The sequence below is a fragment of the Mauremys reevesii genome, linkage group 2 (genome assembly GCF_016161935.1).
Source record: "Mauremys reevesii isolate NIE-2019 linkage group 2, ASM1616193v1, whole genome shotgun sequence".
NCBI lineage: Eukaryota > Metazoa > Chordata > Testudines > Geoemydidae > Mauremys > Mauremys reevesii.
Genome location: NC_052624.1, coordinates 85803797 through 85826541, shown reverse-complemented (window position 1 = coordinate 85826541; position 22745 = coordinate 85803797). Strand labels below are relative to the sequence as shown.

General features: G+C 41.3%; 1 protein-coding gene across 2 annotated transcripts in view; it reads right to left on the bottom strand.

Annotated features, from left to right (window-relative positions):
• Window positions 1–22745, bottom strand: part of STAC (SH3 and cysteine rich domain) — a 192125-nt gene that overhangs the window by 167012 nt on the left and 2368 nt on the right. For both annotated transcript variants that reach the window (XM_039527917.1, XM_039527918.1), the window contains exon 2: window positions 5427–5529. The gene's annotated coding sequence lies outside the window, so the exon portion shown is untranslated. The remainder of the gene's footprint in view (window positions 1–5426; window positions 5530–22745) is intronic.

Sequence of the window (22745 nt, the reverse complement as noted above, 5' to 3'; positions counted from 1 at the left end):
TTCAGTCTTTAACTATAGGATGTTGTATTTACTATTTTTGAATAAATGTAATAATAATGGCCTCTTATACATGCTTTTCATCCTTAAGTCTCACAGCACCACATACTTGTAAATTAGTGACTAATTAATGGAAATCTGATGTATTTGAGTTCCCCCCAATAAAAAAAGAGAACAGTTTACATAAGCTTTAACTTAGATTGAACAATGTAATGGTATTTTCAAAGCCATAATCACACTCTTTACAGATTCTAAGCCCAGCTTTGCTAATTTTAGCAACTGTACTGAGGAATGAAGGCTTTAAATTGTTAATTGATTGAAACATATTATTTACACAGCGGCATTCAAACAATGTGACTCAGAGGGCTTTCTGAAAGAGGCAACAGAAATGTTGAAAAGCTTGAACACCAAATAATAAAAAGGGGTTTTGGAAAGAGACAAGGCTAAACAAACTGATTAGCAGGTGGAAATAAATGCAAAATTACTATTTTTGTTTAATGCCAATAATGCTCTCAGGACAGTCTCTGCCCTAAAGAGGCCCCAATCCTGTAAATGATTCCACTTGGTAAGCACCCTATTGGCTTCTCTGAGGCTCCACATGGGCACAGGGGTTTATCTGGGTGGAGAATGTTGCAATATAGGAGCCTATAATGCAGTAGAAGCCAGGACACACTGGGAAACTCAGATGAAAGAGTTAGCTTTGATTTTTTTAAGTGACTCAGCAACCTCCTTTTGACTGTCCAAGAAGTGAGCTCTTGTGACAAAGTGAGAATTTTTGGTACTGTTTTTATGAAGCCTATATGTGCCTAGGTTGACCTCTGTAACGTAGTAGGCATTGCTACCTAGTGGGTATAAAATGGTTTACACGGCTTCTGCAACAGCACAGGAGACATGAAATGTGTGTCACCCAGCTACCTGGGTGGAACGAATGGGTTGTTAAAGAACTGCATGAAATCAACCTATATCAACAGAGAATCTGAAAAAAAACAATGAGAATGAATGAATAATCCACACCTAAGAGCAGGAAATCCCAGCAGGAGGACAGAGGGGGGCAAAATGTGTCAGGTGACTAGAATGAGGGCTGCCCTTTGGAGGGATTCAACAGCTTTCACCTGGGACTAAGGACAAAGAGTGGGAGATGGAGCCAGTAATGGAGTCCATAACAGCTTGGCTGGCTTATTGCACTGGTTTGGCCAGGACAGACTATGACTTAACCATTGTCTCTCTCTTCACTTATCCTAGGACTTTCGGATTCTGTATGCCAGGTGACTAAGTAATTGTTACTTTGGTTTGAAAATGTTGCCTTTTGTCACTGCAAATACTCACTGAGAGCATTGTGCTCTGAAGGGTTACAGCAGAAGCCTCCTGCAGGAGTTTGGCTTGGCTTGGCTGGATTCGCTGCAGGGAACCACAGAAAGAGTCAGGGATTGCTGGTGCCCGAAAGCCCAGTCTCCAAGTCTTGGAAGCCAGGGGCCTGCCCCTGTGGAACTGTGTGAACTTTTGGGGTTCAGCACAGTAAAAGGGGCCACTCCCAAGGGACTAGTTATAGGTTGGGACATAGACCAGATCCTGTGGCTCCGTGACAGCTCCTATGTGTGCTTTAAATAAGAGGAATGTGGTGGTTTAATACATGGGGATTCGGAGGATGTTCCATGCCTGGGATGTGGCATGGGGAAATTGCATGGACATGGAAGCATGAAAGAGAGAGAAATGGAGTACCCTGGCTGTGGGTGCAGGGGGGATGCATGTGTGTGGGGTTGGTGGTACAGAAATGGTTTGTGTTTGGGAGTGGGAGACGGGTGGTAAGAGACAAGGCATCAAATTTTCAAAGTGATTTAGGAGCTTAAATCCATTTTCCAAAGTAATGTAAGCTCTTAGGAGCCCAAGTTTAGGGTGACCAGCTAGTAAGTGTGAAAAATTGGGGCAGGGGGTGGAGGGTAATTGGCACCTATATAAGAAAAAGCCCCCAATATCGGGACTGTCCCTATAAAATCGGGACATCTGGTCACCCTACCCAAGTTTCACTGAAAGGCTGAGAGATTTAGGGCTTGTCTACCCACAGAAGTTGTAGCATGTGAACTATACTTGAACTATAACAGTGCTCCCACCCCTGCTCCTGAATGTAAACACAATTATACTGCTATAAATGAGATTATTCCTGTAAGAGATGAGAATCATCTATACCCACATTAGGCACTTTTATACTGGTCTAACTGCACCCACACTAAGGGTTGTACTGGCATTACTGTATGTGTAAAAAATAATAATAATAAAAAAATCACACACTCCCAATAGTTGTATCATTAGAAAAAAGTGAATGCCATGCCCAAGGCTCTTCAGAGTGCCTCAGTTACTTTGGACAATGGGACTTCAGCACTTCTGAAAATGTTACGCAAGGTCTGTGATATATCCTGAGGCAGAATTGAAAGTGAGAGTGAGAAGGTTAAACTTGAGGCAGTGTGCACCATGAGGAGTGAAATAGGGTTCTCAAAAGATTCATTGACGAGGGTGTAATTTTTCTCTTATTATGTATATAAGTATGGGTTATGGTTTTACATTTTTCTGACTAAAAGTCCAAAAGAAAACTAGGATAATTGGCAGTGCTGATATCAAGACTCCCGCAGCCCCCTGCAAGCTGCTATTACTCTGCTTCCTAATGGCCAGGTCTCTGGGGTTTCTGCGCTACATCCAGATGATGAAGGGAAATAACCATTGGGATCCGACAGTGACCCAGTCCCATGCTGTGTGTGTATGTATGGAGAGGAGAAGCTTCCATTGCATGGGAAGCATATTTTAAATACCTAAACATTCCATTTCCTCAAGCTTTGCATGGGCTCATTAAAAATGTCAGGACTAGACAACACGGTAGTAAAATGGTGAGTGCCAGCCTACACTAGACCTCCCAGCCTTGCCACCACCATTGGAGTTGCACCAGTAGTAACAAGAGTAAGAATTTTAAGCGGCGATAGGGGGGGCTGTAGAAAAGGGCCATTTGTTATTGTAGTTGTAAGGTGGGAAGGAAGAAGGCAATTCAGTTCTCATGATGTGCTCTGACATTTCTAGTCACAGAATCATTTAGCTGAGCAGTAAAACATAAACCACCAGTGACTTACAAGCCTCTTTTTCACAGCTTCTTTATGGAGAATGCTAGAATTCCAAAGTACTTTCCCAAATTAGAGGCAGTAAAGTATGTTCCAATACTTATTTTTTTTAACCATCATCAAAGCAGTGCATGAATGCCAGACGAGGTACAACAACATAGGGTTAGTGCGCAGGTGGTCTACAGTGACCACTGGCAACTCATGAATATTGTTGCCAAATGTTCCAGGTTTAAAAGGGACATTCTTACAATGATTGGTCTCTGCCTCTCAAAGCTATATAAGAACAGGTGATCCTATGACAATACACCTCTTGAAGAATGCAGACAACTAACTCTTCCTATTGTTGCTGTATAAATGGAAATACGGATGGTTTTTCAGGTCACTGTTACCTATTCACAACTATTCTGACATGTTTCCGTCCATGTGGCTTGCCAGTGACATGCAGGAGTGATACAAAGATGTGCCCATGGCTGAAATGTGAAGTGGGCATTTGGAGGCCAATGCTTCCCTCAGTCACACCTGTGTAATTCCAGTAAAGCCATTGGCATTTAAAGGCTTCAAAGGCTGAGGGCAGGATTTGGCCCTTGGTGTTCTAAAATCCCTAAATAGACAGCTTGATGAGTCTTCTCCTTTATTCCAAGCACAATGCATGCACACTAGAGAAATGGATAATGCAGAACTTCTGAAGAACTGTAGAAGGGGAGGGATAGCTCAGTGGTTTGAGCATTGGCCTGCTAAATCCAGGGTTGTGAGTTCAATCCTTGAGGGGGCAATTTAGGGAACTGGGGTAAAAATCTGTCTGGGGATTGGTCCTGCTTTGGGCATGAGGTTGGACTAGATGGGTCCTTTCTAACCCTCATATTCTATGCTGAGAAATCTTGGGACTACAGATCCAAGTATTCATTCCACTTAGCAAAGGTACCTCACACCTTCATGGTTAGCTGCTTTATCAGGAGTATGGTACATTGTGTGTTTTATGCTACTTTGCTTATGTGGTCATGATAGTTTAATAGATTCCAAGGCCAGAGGGGACCACTGTCATCATCTAGTCTGACCTCCTGTCTAGCACAGGCCAGAGAACATTCCCACAATAATTCCTAGAGCAGATCTTTTACAAAAACATCCACTCTTGACTTACAAATTGCCAGTGATGGAGAATACACCACGATCCTCAGTAAATTGTTCCAGGCTTTCATTACCCTCACGCTTACAAATGTATGCCTTATTTCCAGTCTGAATTTGTCTAACTTCAGCTTCCAGCTATTGGATTGTGTTATTCCTTTTTCTGCTAGATTGAAGAGCCCATTATCAAATATTTGTTCCCCATGTAGTTATGCATAGAGTGTAATCAAGTCACCCCTTAACCTTCTCTTTGTTAAGCTAAACAGATTGACCTCCTTCAGTCTATCACTATAAGACATGTTTTTTAATCCTTTAATCATTCTTGTGGCTTTTCTCTTAACTCCCTCCAATTTATCAAGATCCCTCTTGAACTGTGGACACCAAAACTGAACCCGGTATTCCAGAAACTGTCGCACCAGTGCCAAGTACAGAGGTAAACAATCTCTCTGCTCCTACTCAAGATTGCCCTGTTTATGCATCCAAATGTATAAGCTTTCAGTGATCAATACAAACTTGTTTTAACAAATCCAACTTTCTTTACAATTTGACATGAGATACAGCACTAACCTTGCCTGTATAACCAAGTCTTGGATTGAGACTGAGCCATCTGTGGGTCCAGTTCTACCTTACTAGCTACCCAATACAACACAGGCTTATGGCAGGACAAGTAAAAGCCACCCCCCCCTAAAAAAATAGGGGGAGATGCAGAAGGGGAGACACTATGGATACAAAAACCATTGCGAGTACCCTACATAGCATGGGAATCCTCTCCCCTCCTTAAGTGGTATAAAGACAAACCCCCATGCCTCTTCTGAGCTAACCAAATGGCTGTCCAGCATGACACTAAAGACCTCCAAGCTCCTGATTCTCAGACTCCAATGTCCACGAAGACTAGGGCTGATATTTAGCCTACTGGCTGACGAGAGCAATCAAAGTGTTCCATACAGTGAGTTCCCGTGTTCTCCTTAACTGCATAGTAGTAATGAAAGGAAGAAGAATACTAAGAGAAGTTTATCATAAGATGAGCATGTGGGCATCAGTGTTAATATCAAATTTGCATTCAAGCTATAAGAAGATAGGGAAGCATAAAATATTGTGTGCCTGGAGGTGGGAGGGAGGGTTTTGCTTGCTGGGGAAATTCAGAGATGATCATTCTTAAAAACAGATAGTAAAGCTCTTTACTAACATTGGTGAGTAGTTACTTACACAAGTAGTTCCACTGAAGTCAATGGAAACACTTATGCAAGAGCCTGCTAATCAGAAGGAGTAAGGAGTTCACAGTCTGGCCCTTCGGTATTTATTTCTGCATCTGAAATAAACAACATTCAGTGTCTCGCATTCTCTCTTCCATTTTTATTTGAAAATGTCTAATGTGTCCATAAAAAAAACCCCACACTCAATGTGACAAACCTATCAAGTATTAGTAAGCAATAAGCATTAATAAGTATTTCTCTACACGGGGACAATTCAAATATTTTATGGCTGTACCTTTCCACACTTGTTCAAATAAATGACTGAATTTCTGACCAGCTCACTACATATTACAATACTGCCAAAAGGAACCACGAATAACACTGTGAATCAATTAATAAGGTTAATACCTTATCTTAGATACTTATATCTGTGCAACTGAGGTCTCCTGAGTGACCTATCAGGGATAGATAACAGTTTTAGATGACAAAATTATTTCTTTACTTTGATTATGTGCTTTGAAGAAAAAAAGTCAGAAGTATTAAGGACCCAATCCATTTATTGAATTCAATGGGAGTCTCTCAATTAACTTCCATGGACATCGGATCAGGCCCTAAAATTGACCAAAATAACAAAGGGGCATTGACAGCCCAAAGCCATTCTGTCGTGATGATGTGTGAAAAAGCCTTGCTTAAACTTGCAGCAAAAGACAAAAAGGTGAAACATTTGCTGCTCTACAGAAGCCTGATGAACTCGAGACGTTCTGCCAATAAATCATGGCATTTTAGATGCGACTTGCCAACTAGAATTCAAGGCAAGATTTTCCAGTAGGCTTTCTAAGCAGAGAAATCTTGCCAACAAGTACACAGTAGCTTGATTTAATGATATTTAGGGTGAATAGCCTCAGCGGGTTTTTTCCCTTCTTTTAATGCAGCCATGCTACCAATTTCAATATGAAGAATAGCTTTATTAAAACAGGGATATGCTTTTTGATCAGTCCAGAAGTTTGCCATTCTACAGTGACAATGGTTGCCCTGAAACAATTATGCTGACTGTTTACCAAGCCTCATAAGCAATCCTTTATATGTTATTTGAAAGAAATTATTCCACTCCAACCGAACTGTCAGAGGGTCATGCACATTTCTCTACTGTGTCATAAAGTTTAATTACTTGGATTTCAATATTTTTTTTCAACTTTACAAGGCAGTAATGAATATTTGCATAGGTAGATCAAATATCAGGCTTCAGTCTAAATTTATTGAAGTTAAATTGGACAGCCAATAAATTAGGGTTCAGAGATCAAGATTTAAAATAGCAATGCTTGACAACAGACATTAGTTACTAATAGGGCTTACGCAAGAACTCAGAATAACAGTGCAAGAGACGGAAGGCAGTTGACTGAAAGGTGATTAATGACTAAAAGACCATGTGCCATTTGGCAACTGCTTCTAGTATAGGTATGAGCTAAGGATTTAGAATGACAGCTCTTTGTTAATGAGGTTTCCTACTTAGGAAACAGATTAACCTTTCAAAGACAGGTTTCTTGGTGCTATCACTGTCTGTCTCAATCGTACTTGCAATCAGAAGAGCTCTTGAAGGTTATCATCATTAGAGCTGAACAAATAATTTGCAACAAATAATTTATTCTGTGACTTTAGTTCTAAATATTCAAAGAAGTGTCCACTAATTTGGCTGTTTCTGTTTTCAGATGCCCAGCTTTAGACTCTGATGATTTGATTTTTAGAGGTGCTCAACACCCACACCCACAACTCCAGGTGAAGTCAGCGGGAACTACAGAAGCTCTGCACCTCAAAAAACCCCACAGGCCCTAATTGTCTCAAGTTGGACAACCAGAAGTCAAGACACTCAGAATTAATGGACATTATTAAAAAAAAATCTGTCTTTAGTTTCTCTGCTTGTGGAATATCCAGAGCAGATTGCAATTTCCCAGATACCAATTGGTTATTAGATTATTTTAAAAATTGATTGACCTCAAAGAGTCTGCTGTATTTGGCATACAAGTTGCATTGTTTAGTTGTAACTGATCAGATAGTCACATGACATTGTCATGCGATTTCTTCACTGACATCAATTTTGCAAGCACTTCCAGTGCACATACTCACATGTGTGAATTGAAAATTTGTTTTTTTGTGAATGTGCTTTTGGAGAACATTCATGCTGGCTGAATTTGATCATTCAGATGTTTATGAAAAGTGAATGCTGAAGCAATCCACGCATAGAGTCTCAGATTTTTAAGACCAAAAGAGACCATTACAATCATATAGTCTAACCTCCAAGATAACACAGAACGGGACCCGTTAATTCTTGCAGTGGAGGGAATTATTCTTCCTTACTATTAGTTATCAAGTCAAAGCAAATTCATTAAAAAAAAAATCAAGAGACTATTCCTGGAATATTTTGTGGAGACTAGGTGGAGCCATGGCTCCCCCCTCCTGCCCCCCCAAAAAACAGCTGAGACCCTTTGGAGGGGTCTAGCTGTTGCACAGTCCTTCACTCACAGGGATTCTCCTTTGGGGATTGTTCTGGTTCCACCCCACTTCAGCACTGAGTGGTACCTTCAAGGCACACTCTAGCCCCAAGTGCTTTAAGATAGCTTGAGTAAGAAAAGTGATATGACTATAAAACCAAATTCTATTCTAAACAGAACACAGCACTGGAACCCCACTCTGAATACATTTCAGCCAGCCTCTTAGTCCCCTGATTTGCATTACAGGTCACACTGACAACGTATATTGTTAGCCCACATGTGACAGCGTGGTTAGTATTTTCAGACCAGCTTCACAGTATTCAGGGGAGAGGAGAGTGACACAAATGACTCATCATGAGAAGCTTCAAACTGTAAATTTTCAGAACACCTTGAAATTTTAAAAAGACAACAAACAATAGATACCCAGGCCTGCCTCCTTAAGTTTTACTTTCTCTAGCTCTGAATTTACATGTGACCTGCTGGAGTTTCAGCCTATTTCCCAGCCTGTCTCACAGCTTGCACATAAACAGCTACTGTGCTTATGTGGCGCTCCATTCTTGTATTTGTCTGTTTAGTTTATGGATTTTACCATGACAGTGCAATTAGTAGATAATGTGCTTGTTTCTTTTTAGTAATAGACAGCAGGAGCCTTAATTGAAAATATGCTAATTTCAAAATGAACTGTTATTTTTAGAGATGCAAATGCATTCATACCAGCCAATTCACTGAAATAAATTGCATGAATTCTTAGAGATAAACTCCCTTGGCAGGTAAGTTAGACTGACCACAACTCTGTCAGCTTATTTTGGAGCTCTAGCTTCTCAATCAGCTAAAGCTTGATCTCCATGCCAGCAAGCATGTCCCCTAAGCATTACATCCCTTCATCGGTCACATCACATCAGGGGTAGCTGTAATCTTCATCTGGTATTTTACTTACCATATTGTAAATACATCACAAAAGGGACAGCATCTTCAATGTGAGTTTATACTGCATCTAGCAGATGGGGCTTTGATCACAGTTAGGTCTTCAGGTATTACCACAGTATAAATAATGATTAGCATGAGAGAGATTTTTTGAGATAATGCTAATCACATCCCTTATGCATTACACACACTTTGGGGCAGTCTGATTTTTTTTGAGAGAGAGAGAGAGAAGAGGGACATGAAGAGAAAACCCTTGTGTTGGGCCATGGCTAGAGCTCAGAAATATTAAAACACACAAAAAATTGAAAATACAAAACAAAACTTCACAAAACTCCATGAGATGTGGTGCTTTCCCATTGTCTTGCTGTATGGTCAGGAGCTTGATGTCTGGGAGAATGAGCTGAAGTGCCGATAAACCTATTTTAAAAAAGCAAGGCTAGCTGGGAAGAACAGGCCAATGGGAGATGAAGATGCCACTCCCTCCTTGGGACAATTAGTGAGGGGCAGTCCACACAACCTCCTGGATGGTCTCCCACAGGTTTTTAATACCGGTAGCCAGCCATCTCTCCTATTCCTCTCTGAAGTTCTTTGCAGAGTGTGACATTGCACTCCATATGTTTTATAAAAATATGTTTATAAGTGTGAATATGATGCAACTGGAATATGCTTTATGCAAAAAGTCTCTTGTAAAGTATCATTACGAAGCTTATGATCTACTGAGTGTGATCATCCTATTTGTATGAATGTATCATTCTTGTATCTGAAACTAGGAATATGAAGTATAACTCTGAGGTCCTATTATAATTATGCAAAGTGTGGGCCATTAATGGTGGTTTAGAATCTTGATGGCTCCCATTAACTAGGATAATTGGTCGTAAATGGCTCTGTTTACTTGTAAGCCTTCCTGTGTGTGTGTGCCAGCCAGTGGGTGATGAAGTCTTACAGTGACATGTGACCATGTCACATGATACTGGAATTCATCTTAAACCTGGTGCTTTTCCATTTAGCAGGAGGGGTGGGAACCCAGAGAGACAAAAGATTCCCGCCTTGGGCCAAAGTTATAAAAGGGGGTGGAACAGAACAAAGGGGGTCCCAGTCATGAGAAAACCCCAGCTTTTCACCTAAGATGCCTGCTGGAACTAACAAGGGCTGTACCAGGGGAAAGGATTGGGCCCAGACTAGGAAGGAGTCTAGTCGGTGAAAGAGGCTCATTGGAACATCTCTGAGGGTGAGATTTATCTGTAATCAGTTTCTTAATGTATTAGGCTTAAACTTGCGTGTTTTGTTTTTAATTTGCTTGGTAACTTACTTTGTTCTGTCTGTTATTACTTGGAACCACTTAAATCCTACTTTTTATACTTAATGAAATCACTTTTGTTTATTAGTAAACCCAGAGTAAGTGATTAATACCAGGGGGAGAAAACAACTGTGCATCTCTCTCTTTCAGTGTTACAGAGGGTGAACAATTTATAAGTTTACCCTGTATAAGCTTTATACAGAGTCAAATGTATTTATTTGGGGTTTGGATCCCATTAGGAACTGGGTGTCTGGGTGCTGGAGATAGGTACCTGTTGAGCAGTTTTGGGTTAAAAGTCTGCAGCTTTGGGGGTGTGGACCAGACCTGAGTCTGTGTTGCAGCAGGCTAGTGGGTCTGGCTCAACACGGCAGGGTTCTGGAGTCCTAAGCTAGCAGGGAAAACGGGCTTAGAGGTAAACTGAGCATGTCAGGTGACAGTCCCAAGGGGGTCTCTGTGACCGAACCCATCACGCAGAAATTCTGTCCTTCTGCTACAGTTTTGTGGTGGCTTAGTCCAACTCCCACTGAAGTCACGGAAAAGAGACAACTTGTCTTCAGTGGGAATTGGTTCTGGTCTATTATCCGCTTCCCAATTTGCCCCGGCATGTTGTAAAGCTAAATCCTGACTGCACGTACCTGCCAAGATATGTCATACACAAAAAAAACCAACTAGTGGATAGGAAATGGGAATATATTTTTATATACATTCAGATACGAAGTTGAAGTATGTACCTTCCTACGTTTAGCTATTGTAACAAAATCCCAATAATGGGGAAAAGGTGAATATATTTCCATACCATATTTCAGACATTATTCTTATTCTCTCTGTCATGACGACACATCCTAAGAAGGTGAATGGTTGGGGGTAATCAGTGTCTGTGATAGCATTACCCATAGCTTTATCATCACTTAATTAACCCTGATTAATGTCAAAAGAAAACATAGAAATGTCAAAGCATTTGCAATAACTCTCTACTGGTGTGATTAAAAGAACTGGTAATGTCATCTTAAAGATGTAAACTGGAAAGGCAGGAATCAAAATATGCATTCCAGTTTATTTTTTTCTGCAAGGGGTTTGCCCTTTCACTTCAAGGATCAATATCAACAATCCCAAGATACTGTAGCTCCCAAGATGAAATTTCAAGCCTAAATGGGATGAAATGGGAAGAGAAGAAATGTTGACATTAAAAACCAAAAATTAAAGGCAAATACTTGAATGGAATTAAATCATGGGAGTGCCTGGAAGAAACTGAATGTGGATAGTCTAACTTATTACAAAAGTGAGGGAAACAAAGAATTGCTTGGAAACATTTGAGTAACAGAGGTATTCCATAGGACTTCCATTGACTCACATTTCTGGTTTCATATGAAGCCAGCCTGGACCAAACCCAGAGCTCATTCCAATTCTCAGCACAAAGTCTCAAACTGAACCTTTTCATAGGTTGGGAAAAGTCCAGCTAATATTTTTTAAAAGTATACTTCATTGGCCTCCACATTTCAGACCTCTCTATGTCTTAATTGCAACCTAGATCAGAAACAGAAGTTCCAAAATACCACAAGAAAGATAGTAGTTGCATTACTTCCAGCTAGACTGGAAACACCAAGGAGTGGCTTCAAGTCTTGTAACAAAGCCCATCTTTATATTTCCAGCCAAAGTGTGCAGACCTCATGGGTTCAGTTATACGTCTGGGCTGAGATTTCCAAAACAGTGCTCTAAAACTTAAGTGCTCTGCATAATGGAAGGTGTGTGGTTAAATATCCTGCACTGATCTGAAAATGTCAACCCCTAGATCTTGATTATTTGTTTCATTTCCTGTCTAATGTCCAGTTAAGAGCCTAGTTGGTCAGAAAAAGATGACTATTTAGAAAGTTTGAGACTTTTAGAACCACTTAGCCAATACATTAGTAAATTATTGTATTACCGCATTTTCAAATTACACAATGGTGGGGACAGAGGGTTTATACTTTGATCACTTTGTCATACTTTATATTAAAGTGGTGTCTACACAATTGGGTATATTCACCATTGCCAGAATACCAATGGATTTTCTTATCTATTAGTATTATTTCCTCAAAGTATTGGAAACCTTCAATAAATGCACTTTAAAAAGGACAAACCCAGGGAAGTTAATGAGTTCAATGATGTAACTTTGGAAAGCCACAGCTCAGCTGAAGACCTGAAGAAGAACTCTGGGTACCTTGAAAGCTTGTCCCTCTCACCAACAGAAGTTGGTCCAATAAAAGATATTATCTCACCCACCTTGTCTCTCATATATCTTAGATGTATTTTGTAATACACACACACTAGGGTGACCAGATGTCCCAATTTTATAGGGATAGTCCTGATTTTGGGGTATTTTTCTTATATAGGCTCCTATTATCCCCTCAGCCCCTGTCCTGATTTTTCACACTTGCTGTCTGGTCACCCTAACAAACATGCACACACAAGTTCCCATTATTTTCATATAGTTACTTTACATAATATACCAGAACTTTCAGTGCTCCCTGCTTAGTGTGACTCAAAGGCAGGACACAAAAAACATTGGACTAAATTATTCTTGCACAAGTCAGAGCAGCTACACTGAAATCACATGCATATCTGGAATACGCAGTACAACTCCACAGATGTCGCTTCCATCAAAGCCAAAGAAGGGGTCAAATAAGTTCAACAGCAAGTCTCTTGCTTGCCTTCAATGATGACTTACCCCAATATGTATTTGGGGTATGTGCAATGAGGATTTTAGAGCACTCAGTTTGAATGATCACTAAAGACAATGGCAAGTTTGTTAAAAGCATTTTCCTTCTATAAACTGTGCTACTGGATTCCTTCCCCCTGTATTCCTGTAGCCTTGTGCAAGTGTTTAACCTAACATTTGCATGGATTTAAGACTGCTCCCTGACCATTAGTCTTGTCAACAGAAGATGGTTGGTATGTGCATTCATTTTACTAAACCTTTACTTCAATAGATTAGGGGAGAAAATGTTGCTGGAACTAAAAGGAGATTACCTATATGTATGTGAATCACAAGATGCAACAGGTTTTATTAGGCAATGATACCACCTTGAAATTGGGTACATTTTCCTGATCCCCATTACAATTTATCATGAACAAAGAGCAGCTGGGCCAGTATGTATAGGGAAGAAATCAATGAAATGCAAATTTGCAAAGGACTAATTACCAAGCAGGCAGAAAAACTTCCATTTTGAGTCTGTTGAATAAGGGATTAATTTCTTAGGCCATGTAAGGGAACATGAAATCTGCCAGATCAGGCTGCTGTATGCCCACTGTTTTCAGATTCTTACTGAACCACTCTAGAGTTGCATGAATTTCAGCTGAAAACAGAGGAAAAGAGCTCCCAATTATATACAGCATACTTCGCTAATGGTCTGTCAAGCAATCCTAGAACATCTCCAAGTAGTCTTAACAAATCTTTCTAATGAAGACATACTTCTCAAGTATGAAATAGAAATGCAAGGTTCTTATTTTGGCTCTCAGCAGATGCTGAAACCTGGGACCAGATTCCACTAAAAAAAAGAAAGAAAGAAAAAGCATCTCTGAAGTGTTTATTTTCCTTGGATTAATAACAACTGACACACATTTAATGAGCATGTTTTCACTCTATTTAGTGATAATTGCTTGCAGTGCTTGAAGTTAAAGTGAAGTACATCAAGAGACCTACCCGTAGGCAGAATGGCAGGAAAACAGCTACTTTTCCCCCAAAAGATCTAAAGAGCTGATCAAGTAAATAGCTTCATTTCAGAAGGATTTCATTGTAGTTTTACTACCACGCTAAATCACAGAAGGGATGCTACACTATAATACCTTAGATTTAGGAGGTTCTAGTAACTGTATTTCTAGCTAGCCACATGAACCATATTACTGTACCTTTAATCCCCTGCAAAATATTCTGTTTTTTTAAGGCTATAAACTATTTTATTCTGTTACTTTCTATGAGGCCCATGAACTTATAGAATTTAACCCACCCTGAAGTTCAAAGAGCAGCATTACCAACTTGACTTATTCCATTAGTGTTCTAGATCTCCAGTAAAGAAAGAAGCAAAACAGAACTCCATGATGCTGAACTCAATGAGACTTGGATTTGGCCCTATTTGCACTGAAGTTTTGCGGGGGTTGTAAATCGTTTGGATTAATTTTAGTATTTGTGAGCCACTTGTCTGTCACTTCTACAGCATCTGGGGTCCCTGCACATCCTTTACTAGTGCAGTTTAGGCCTGAGGGTTCACACACAGCTGCATCCACTGGCCACTCCCCCATCTGCTTATCTAGAGTGAGCTGGTGTGACAGCACCCGCTTTGGTCAGAGAGACGTGCACCAAGTTCACTCAGTCTGGCAGGGCTCTTCTTGCCTGAGTCTCCATGGTAGTCCCTTTCTGGCCTATGAAGAGTGTAAGTTTCAGTCCTGCTGGGGTGTGTGGGTATTCCCTTTATACTTGGTGCGGTCAGTTGACGCTGGTTCTCAGGGGGTCTGGAAACCCCTTCTGTCCTTAAGCCTCTGAGGACAGGTGACCTACAGATATAGAGGAACCCAGGCCTACCCACACTGCTGGATTCCAGCTCAGGGCCCTTAAATCAGACAGGTGGAATCAGGCCTCAACAACTTCTCCTACTATGCCCTGAGCTCCTTCTTACCTCCTTGGGTTTCTGTAGGCTCCTGCAACCTGTGGCTCTAGTCATCCCTTTCCTGGGTGCTGCCTCTGAGCGGCTTCTCAGCAGCTTGTTAGTAGGAGTTTCCTTCTCCAGACTGCTTGCTCCTCTGACAGCCACTCTGCCCCTCAGCTCCTTTATTTTCCCAACTGCTGTGAGGCTGCCAATCAGCACTGGCCAGCAGTTCCTGCATTCAGCCCTTGGTTGCCAGGCCTGCACCCCATGACAGCATGTTTCTAGCGCCCGAGAACCCTACACGTATGTGTTTATCTTCAACACCCCTATGAGGTAGGGAAATAATAAACAACAACAACAGCTAACTCATATATTATTTCCATTTTACAGATGGAGATTGGAGGCAGAGATACTTAAGCGACTTGTAAAAAGCGACAAAGAGTCCTGTGGCACCTTACAGACTAACACAAGTATTGGAGCATAAGCTTTTGTGGGTGAATACCCACTGCGTCAGACGCATGTGACTTTGTCAGCATCATACTCTGACAGAGCCAGGGACTGAACCAAAATCTCTTGGATACACTCTGGGCCTCACTGAAGTTAATGGTAAACTTCATTCCTGGAGTCCCATTCCAGCCTCTTAACTGCAATACCATCCTCCTATATGCCTGTTCTCTAGCCATGCCTTCAATATCCTTATGCACCATTATGGAGAGAGACACCTCTGAGCAGCGTGTTGCAGTGAGCACATGGTATGAAGACCTCCCATGCCCTCTGTCTGCTGCCAACTCTGCCAGTGGTGACAGCCCTGTGACAGTTCCACCACATTTAAGATGCTACGAGAAAGATGCAGGATGTTGCCCAAGGAGAACTGGAGAGAGAGATGGAGCATGCAATGAATGACATGTCACCAAGCTATGCTCTTCTGAAGGTATTGTGAAGGTCAGCACAATAGCTATGAAAACATTTACTCTCGTTTCCAACATATGATTCTATGATTACTGATTTTAGGCCACAATTCAGAACAACAACTAAGCATATGCTTAAGTGCCCTTGAAGTCAGTGGGATTTAAATACTGTGCCTAGGTGCTTTTCTGAATTGGGGCCTGTAACAGAGGTGCCACCCCAGCACACCCTCTTGTGGAGCGGAGTGGCGACGCAGCATTTCTGCCTCAGTTTCCCCATGGGGACTTCAGCCCACTTCTGCTGTAGATGTGGTTTAGCCAGCCAGCCAACTTGCTTTACAGAGTTCAGCCTCTTCTAGGGTAGGGCTTTAGTCTATAGCCAACAGAAGCACAAAACAATAGCCAATCTCAGCTGGGCCAAACATTCTATCAGTCCCTTTCCTTGCAGGCAGGCCCCAGCTGCAATGGCCTGTCTCAACACCCAACAGCAGGTTCCTGGGATTCAATCAAACCAAACATCTGGTCCAGGCCCACCCTCCTACCAAGAGGTTCAGGCAGTCTGCAGTCTCCAGCCACCTCCTGGCCCCAGCCAACCTTCTTGTCCCACACAAAGGCTGCCTGTCTGCTCTCCTTCACCATTAGGCTTCAACTGTTAGGCTTCTCTCCTTTTAAGTCCAGCTCCCAGCCCTAACACCCAGTGCAGGTGAATAGGGCTAACTGAATCAGTATTTAACCCCATCTGGTGCGGGGTTTGTATGCCCCATCGCAGGGCCTATGGGCACAGTGTTACAGCTCAATGTCTAACGAGAGGCAACTACCAGCAATTGTTTGGAAACTCATTCTTTTAAAATGTAAACTCCAAAGAAAATGGTAAAATATTTGGTAACCAGGGTTTTATTAAACAGTCTGGATGCTATGATATCCTGTGGCCAATATTTTTTACTGCCTATTTTAAAATATCTTATTTTAAAATAATATTTTATTCAGAAGTTATAGGGTAGTTATACAGAAACATTTATAAAATAATATTTTTCATTTAAAATAATTAGAAATCCAGTGCCACAGTCTGGGTGTATAAAACAGATTGTATTATTGATAAATTGTCTTCTTTCCTCTTCTCTGAACATTTATCTTCCCTGGAGAAACAGGACGGTACAGTTTGAAATTCCAAAGTAATTTACTATTATTGTCAGCAGAGGTTTATTATCTGATGCACATCTGTTTTTCTCTGATATTTAATCCTGTTTTGTGTTGCCGCCTCTTCCTTTCCATAAATGTTATTTGCAAATAAATTACTATCCTCATGATCTCAGTCTCTCTAGAATTTTCTTCCTTTTGCTATGGAAACTAAATTATATATGCTCCTTCAGTGACTTAAGATGTACCTGTAGTTACCTGTCCAGTGAAGAGTACTTAATGTTTTGCCTATGCTTCTATGGCCATTTGAATTGCAATCCAACCTCATAGATGGTGTAAAACAATTTGTCTCCAGGCAATTCTCTTCTACTGAGCTATTTTATGTGTGAGCTGTAATGTTACTCAGATTGCTGATTTCTTTCATTTTTCTCCACGCCACTTTTATATTTTTATAAGCTCTTTTTGTAATATCGTCCCATATGTGGCTTAGAGGATACCCTACGTGTGATGGAAAACAGTAGAAATGAAGTGGGCGGGCTATACAGAAACACAGAAATCAGAGATAGAAAAGATATCAGATATTGCAAGCACCAGAAAAAGTAATGCACTAAAATAGAACTACCCTGATTATCTCATGAGCAAAAACCCATATCCATTTATAAAGCAACCTGTTATCTAGAAACCAGGATCTATACCAGCCCTGACTGATAAGGTATTTGCAAAGCTAAAATGTAACTTCTTTGGTCCATCTCTACATCCTGTGTATTGTTGAACAGATGACTTTTATGCCAACTGTTTCACTTCTACCTACATTTCAGGTTTTGGTACAAATCCTTACCCAAGGAACTCATGGGATGGTACATCTGTAAACCCTTCCCTTCCATGGGAGCACAGAAGAAACACAATCTATCCCTTAATATGGAAGAGGATGAATAATTAGATGGCAAAATTTGTGGATAACAGAAAATTATTTGGCTTTATCTGGAGTGGATTATGAGGAACTTCAAAGGGATTGCAGGCATGTGGGCAATACAATGGCAGATAAAATTCAGCATAGGTAAGTGAGACAGAATACACATTGGGAAGAACTATTTGTGCTGCTCACACACATTGATGAGTTCTAAATTTACTGTAACCACTTATGGAAAAGAACTAGGCATCACTGTGGACAGCTCAGTGGAAATATCTACTCTATTTGATACTTTATTGGCCATGGTCAGAGGCATTATACAGGACCAGATGTATCACTGGTTTGAGCCAGGGGTCGGGAACCTTTCAGAAGTGGTGTGCTGAGTCTTCATTTATTCTCTCTAATTTAAGGATTCACGTGCCAGTAATACATTAACGTTTTTAGAAGGTCTCTTTCTCTAAGTCTACAATATATAACTAAACTATTGTTGTATGTAAAGTAAATAAGGTTTTTAAAATGCTTAAGAAGCTTAATTTAAAATTAAATTAAAATGCAGACCCCCCGGGCCAGTGGCCAGGACTCACAGACTTTAAGGTCAGAAGGGACCATTATGATCATCTAGTCTGATCTCTTGCACAATGCAGGCCACAGAATCTTACCCATCCACTTCTATAACAAACCCCTAACCTATGTCTGAGTTATTGAAGTCCTCAAATTGTGGTTTGAAGACCTCAAGCTGCAGAGAATCCTCCACCAAGTGACCCATGCCCAATGCTGCAGAGGAAGGCGAAAAACCTCCAGTGCCTCTGCCAGTCTGCCCTGGAGGAAAATTCCTTCCCGACCCCAAATATGGCGATCAGTTAAACCCTGAGCATGTGGGCAAGACTCACCAGCCAGCACCCAGGAAAGAATTCTCTGCAGTAACTCAGATCCCATCCCATCTAACATCCCATCACAGACCACTGGGCATACTTACCTGCTGATAATCAAAGATCAGTTGCCAAAATTAATTGCCAGAATTAGGCTATCCTATCATACCATCCCTTCCATAAACTTATCAAGCTTAGTCTTAAAGCCAGATATGTCTTTTGCTCCCACTACTCCCCTTGGAAGGCTGTTCCAGAACTTCACTCCTCTAATGGTTAGAAACCTTCGTCTAATTTCAAGTCTAAACTTCCTAGTGTCCCGTTTATACCCATTTGTTCTTGTGTCCACATTGGTACTAAGCTTAAATAATTCCTCTCCCTCCCTAATATTAATCCCTCTGATATATTTCTAAAGAGCAATCATATCCCCTCTCAACCTTCTTTTGATTAGGCTAAACAAGCCAAGCTCTTTGAGTCTCCTTTCATAAGACAGGTTTTCCATTCCTCGGATCATCCTAGTAGCCCGTCTCTGAACCTGTTCCAGTTTGAATTCATCCTTCTTAAACATGGGAGACCAGAACTGCGCACAGTATTCCAGATGAGGTCTCACCAGTGCCTTATATAACGGTATTAACCACCTCCTTGTCTTTGCTGGAAATACTTCGCCTGATGCATCCTAAAACTGCATTAGCTTTTTTAACGGCCATATCACATTGGCGGCTCATAGTCATCCTGTGATCAACCAATACTCCGAGGTCCTTCTCCTCTTCTGTTACTTCCAACTGATGTGTCCCGTATTTATAACTAAAATTCTTATTATTAACCCCTAAATGCATGACCTTGCACTTTTCACTATTAAATTTCATCCTATTACTATTGCTCCAGTTTACAAGGTCATCCAGATCTTCCTGTATGATATCCCGGTCCTTCTCTGTGTTAGCAATACCTCCCAGCTTTGTGTCATCTGCAAACTTTATTAGCACATTCCCACTTTTTGTGCCAAGGTCAGTAATAAAAAGGTTAAATAAGATTGGTCCCAAAACTGATCCCTGAGGAACTCCACTAGTAACCTCCTTCCAGCCTGACAGTTCACCCTTCAGTACGACCCATTGTAGTCTCCCCTTTAACCAGTTCCTTATTCACCTTCCAATTTTCATATTGATCCCCATCTTTTCCAATTTAACTAATAATTCCCCATGTGGAACCGTGTCAAATGCCTTACTGAAATCTAGGTAAATTAGATCTACTGCATTTCCTTTGTCTAAATAATCTGTTACCTTCTCAAAGAAGGAGATCAGATTGGTTTGGCACGATCTACCTTTTGTAAAACCATGTTGTAATTTGTCCCAATTACCATTGACCTCAATGTCCTTAACTACTTTCTCCTTCAAATTTTTTTCCAAGACCTTACATACTACAGATGTCAAACTAACAGGCCTATAGTTACTCAGATCACTTTTTTTCCCTTTCTTAAAAATAGGAACTATGTTAGCAATTCTCCAGTCGTACGGTACAACCCCTGAGTTTACTGATTCATTAAAAATTCTTGCTAATGGGCTTGCAATTTCATGTGCCAGTTCCTTTAATATTCTTGGATGAAGATTATCTGGGCCCTCCGATTTTGTCCCATTAAGCTGTTCGAGTTTGTCTTCTACCTCAGATGTGGTAATATCTTCCTCCATATCCTCATTCCCATTTGTCATCCTTCCATTATCCCTAAGCTCCTCATTAGCCTTATTAAAGACTGAGGCAAAGTATTTATTTAGATATTGGGCCATGCCTAGGTTATCCTTAACCTCCATTCCATCCTCTGTGTTTAGCAGTTCCACTTCTTGTTTCTTTGTTTTCTTCTTATTTATGTGGCTATAGAACCTTTTACTATTGGTTTTAATTCCCTTTGCAAGGTCCATGGCTTTTAGCCTTTCTCACTTCATCCCTACATGTTCTGACCTCAATAAGGCAGCTTTCCTTGCTAATACTGCCCATCTTCCACTCCTTGTAGGCTTTCTGCTTTTTCTTAATCACCTCTCTGAGATGCTTGCTCATCCAGCTTGGTCTACAACTCCTGCCTATGTTTTTTCCCCCTTTCTTGGGATGCAGGCTTCTGATAGTTTCTGCAACTTTGACTTGATGTAATTCCAGGCCTCTTCCGCCTTCAGATCCACAAGTTCTTCAGTCCAATCCACTTCCCTAATTAATTTCCTTAATTCTTTAAAGTTAGCCCTTTTGAAATCAAAAACCCTAGTCACAGATCTATTTTTGTTTATCCTTCCATCTAGTTTGAACTGAATTAGCTCATGATCACTCGAACCAAGGTTGTCCCCTACAACCATTTCTTCTATGAGGTCCTCACTACTCACCAAAACCAAATCTAAAATGGCATCCCCTCTTGTTGGTTCTTCAACTACTTGTTGACGAAATCCATCAGCTATCACATCCAGAAAAATCTGAGCCCTATTATTGTTACTAGCACTTGTCCTCCAGTCTATATCTGGGAAGTTAAAGTCTCCCATGATTACACAATTCCCATTAGTGTTTACTTCATTAAAAACATTAAAGAGGTCTCTATCCATATCCAAATCAGATCCCGGTGGTCTGTAGCACACCCCAAACACTATCTCAGGGAGGCTCTAGTAGCTTTCTTTCCCAGTGTGATTTTTGCCCAGATAGACTCTGTCTTATCCATTCCATCACTTCTTATTTCTTTACAGTTAACCTCATCATTGATATACATTGCTACTCCACCACTTTTGCCTCTATTTCTGTCTTTCCTAAACAGCACATAGTCTTCAATACCTGTACTCCAGTCATGACTACTATTCCACCATGTTTCTGTTATCCCTATAATATCCGGTTTCACTTCCTGCACCAGTAGCTCTAGTTCCTCCATTTTGTTACCTAGGCTCCTCGCATTAGTGTACAGACATCTAAATTTTTGCCGTTTGGCTTCACTGACATTCTTTATCCAGTTAGGCCCAGACATTCTACAACCAGCATCACCTATTAGACTGGTATCTACAGTACCCTTCCTCCTTATGTCCATTCTCCTACCCACGGCTGTATCCTCTCTTACTTGTTTTCTTCCCTTTCAATGTTAAATTCTGGCGTGGAGATTACCTGGACATCTCCCAACCATCTCCCCCAAATTCCTAGTTTAAAAGCTCTCTTAATCAGTTGGGCGAGCCTTCATCCTAGAAGTCTATTTCCCTCCTTACTCAGGTGAAGTCCATCCCAAGAGAACAGTCCTCTGTCCATTAATGCTTCCCAGTGGCCGTACATCCCAAAGCCCTCCTTATAGCATCACTGCTTGAGCCATCTGTTGATAGCCATAATCTTGTCACACCTTTGTTGCCCTTCTCTAGGAACCGGCAGAATCCCACTGAAGATCACCTGAGCCTCGATTTCCTTAAGCATCTTCCCCAGTCTGGCATAGTCTCCCTTGATACATTCCAGCGAGAATTTAGCCATATCATTCGTTCCCACATGAAGGACAATCAACAGATTCGTTCCCGCTCCCGTTAGAATCCTTTTCAGCCTCAGGTCCACATCCCGTATCTTAGCACTCGGCAGACAGCACACCTTTCTGTTCTCTGGATCAGCTCTAGTTACAGGCCTGTCTATTCCTCTCAGTAAGGAGTCCCCAATCACGTAGACCTGCCTTTTCCTGGTGACAGTGTGATTCTCTGGTCTATCCCCTGCCCCCACTGGCTGCAAGTCCTCTCGATTCCTATTCACCCTTGCAATCCTCCGCAACCCCTCCTGTATCCTCCTGGGGCTCATATTTGGTGTTGTCTCCATTGACTCTTCCCCTCTTCCTGTAGGACTAGCTGTTCTTCTCTTTTTCCTAGCCCTCTCACCTTCAGCGACCACCTGCTGTGCCCCTTCTTCATTTTCCAACTCTACAAACCTGTTCTTGAGCTCTATTTCTCCTTCACTAGCCTGTCTTTTCCTCTGCCTGGTTCTCTTAGTCACATGCTTCCACTGTCCACTTTCCTCACCTAGCAGTCTCTCCTCAGAATTCTTTGGTCCTGCTGCCAAAGGGATAAGCAAGTCTGAGCTTATCCCTTCAGCCTCCTCATGTCTTTGCTCCATCATCTGCTCGAACCCCCTTCTAAACTCTACCAGAGTTTCCACCTGCATCTCCAGTCCTCGGATCTTTTCTTCCAACAGCTCTATGAAGCGGCACTT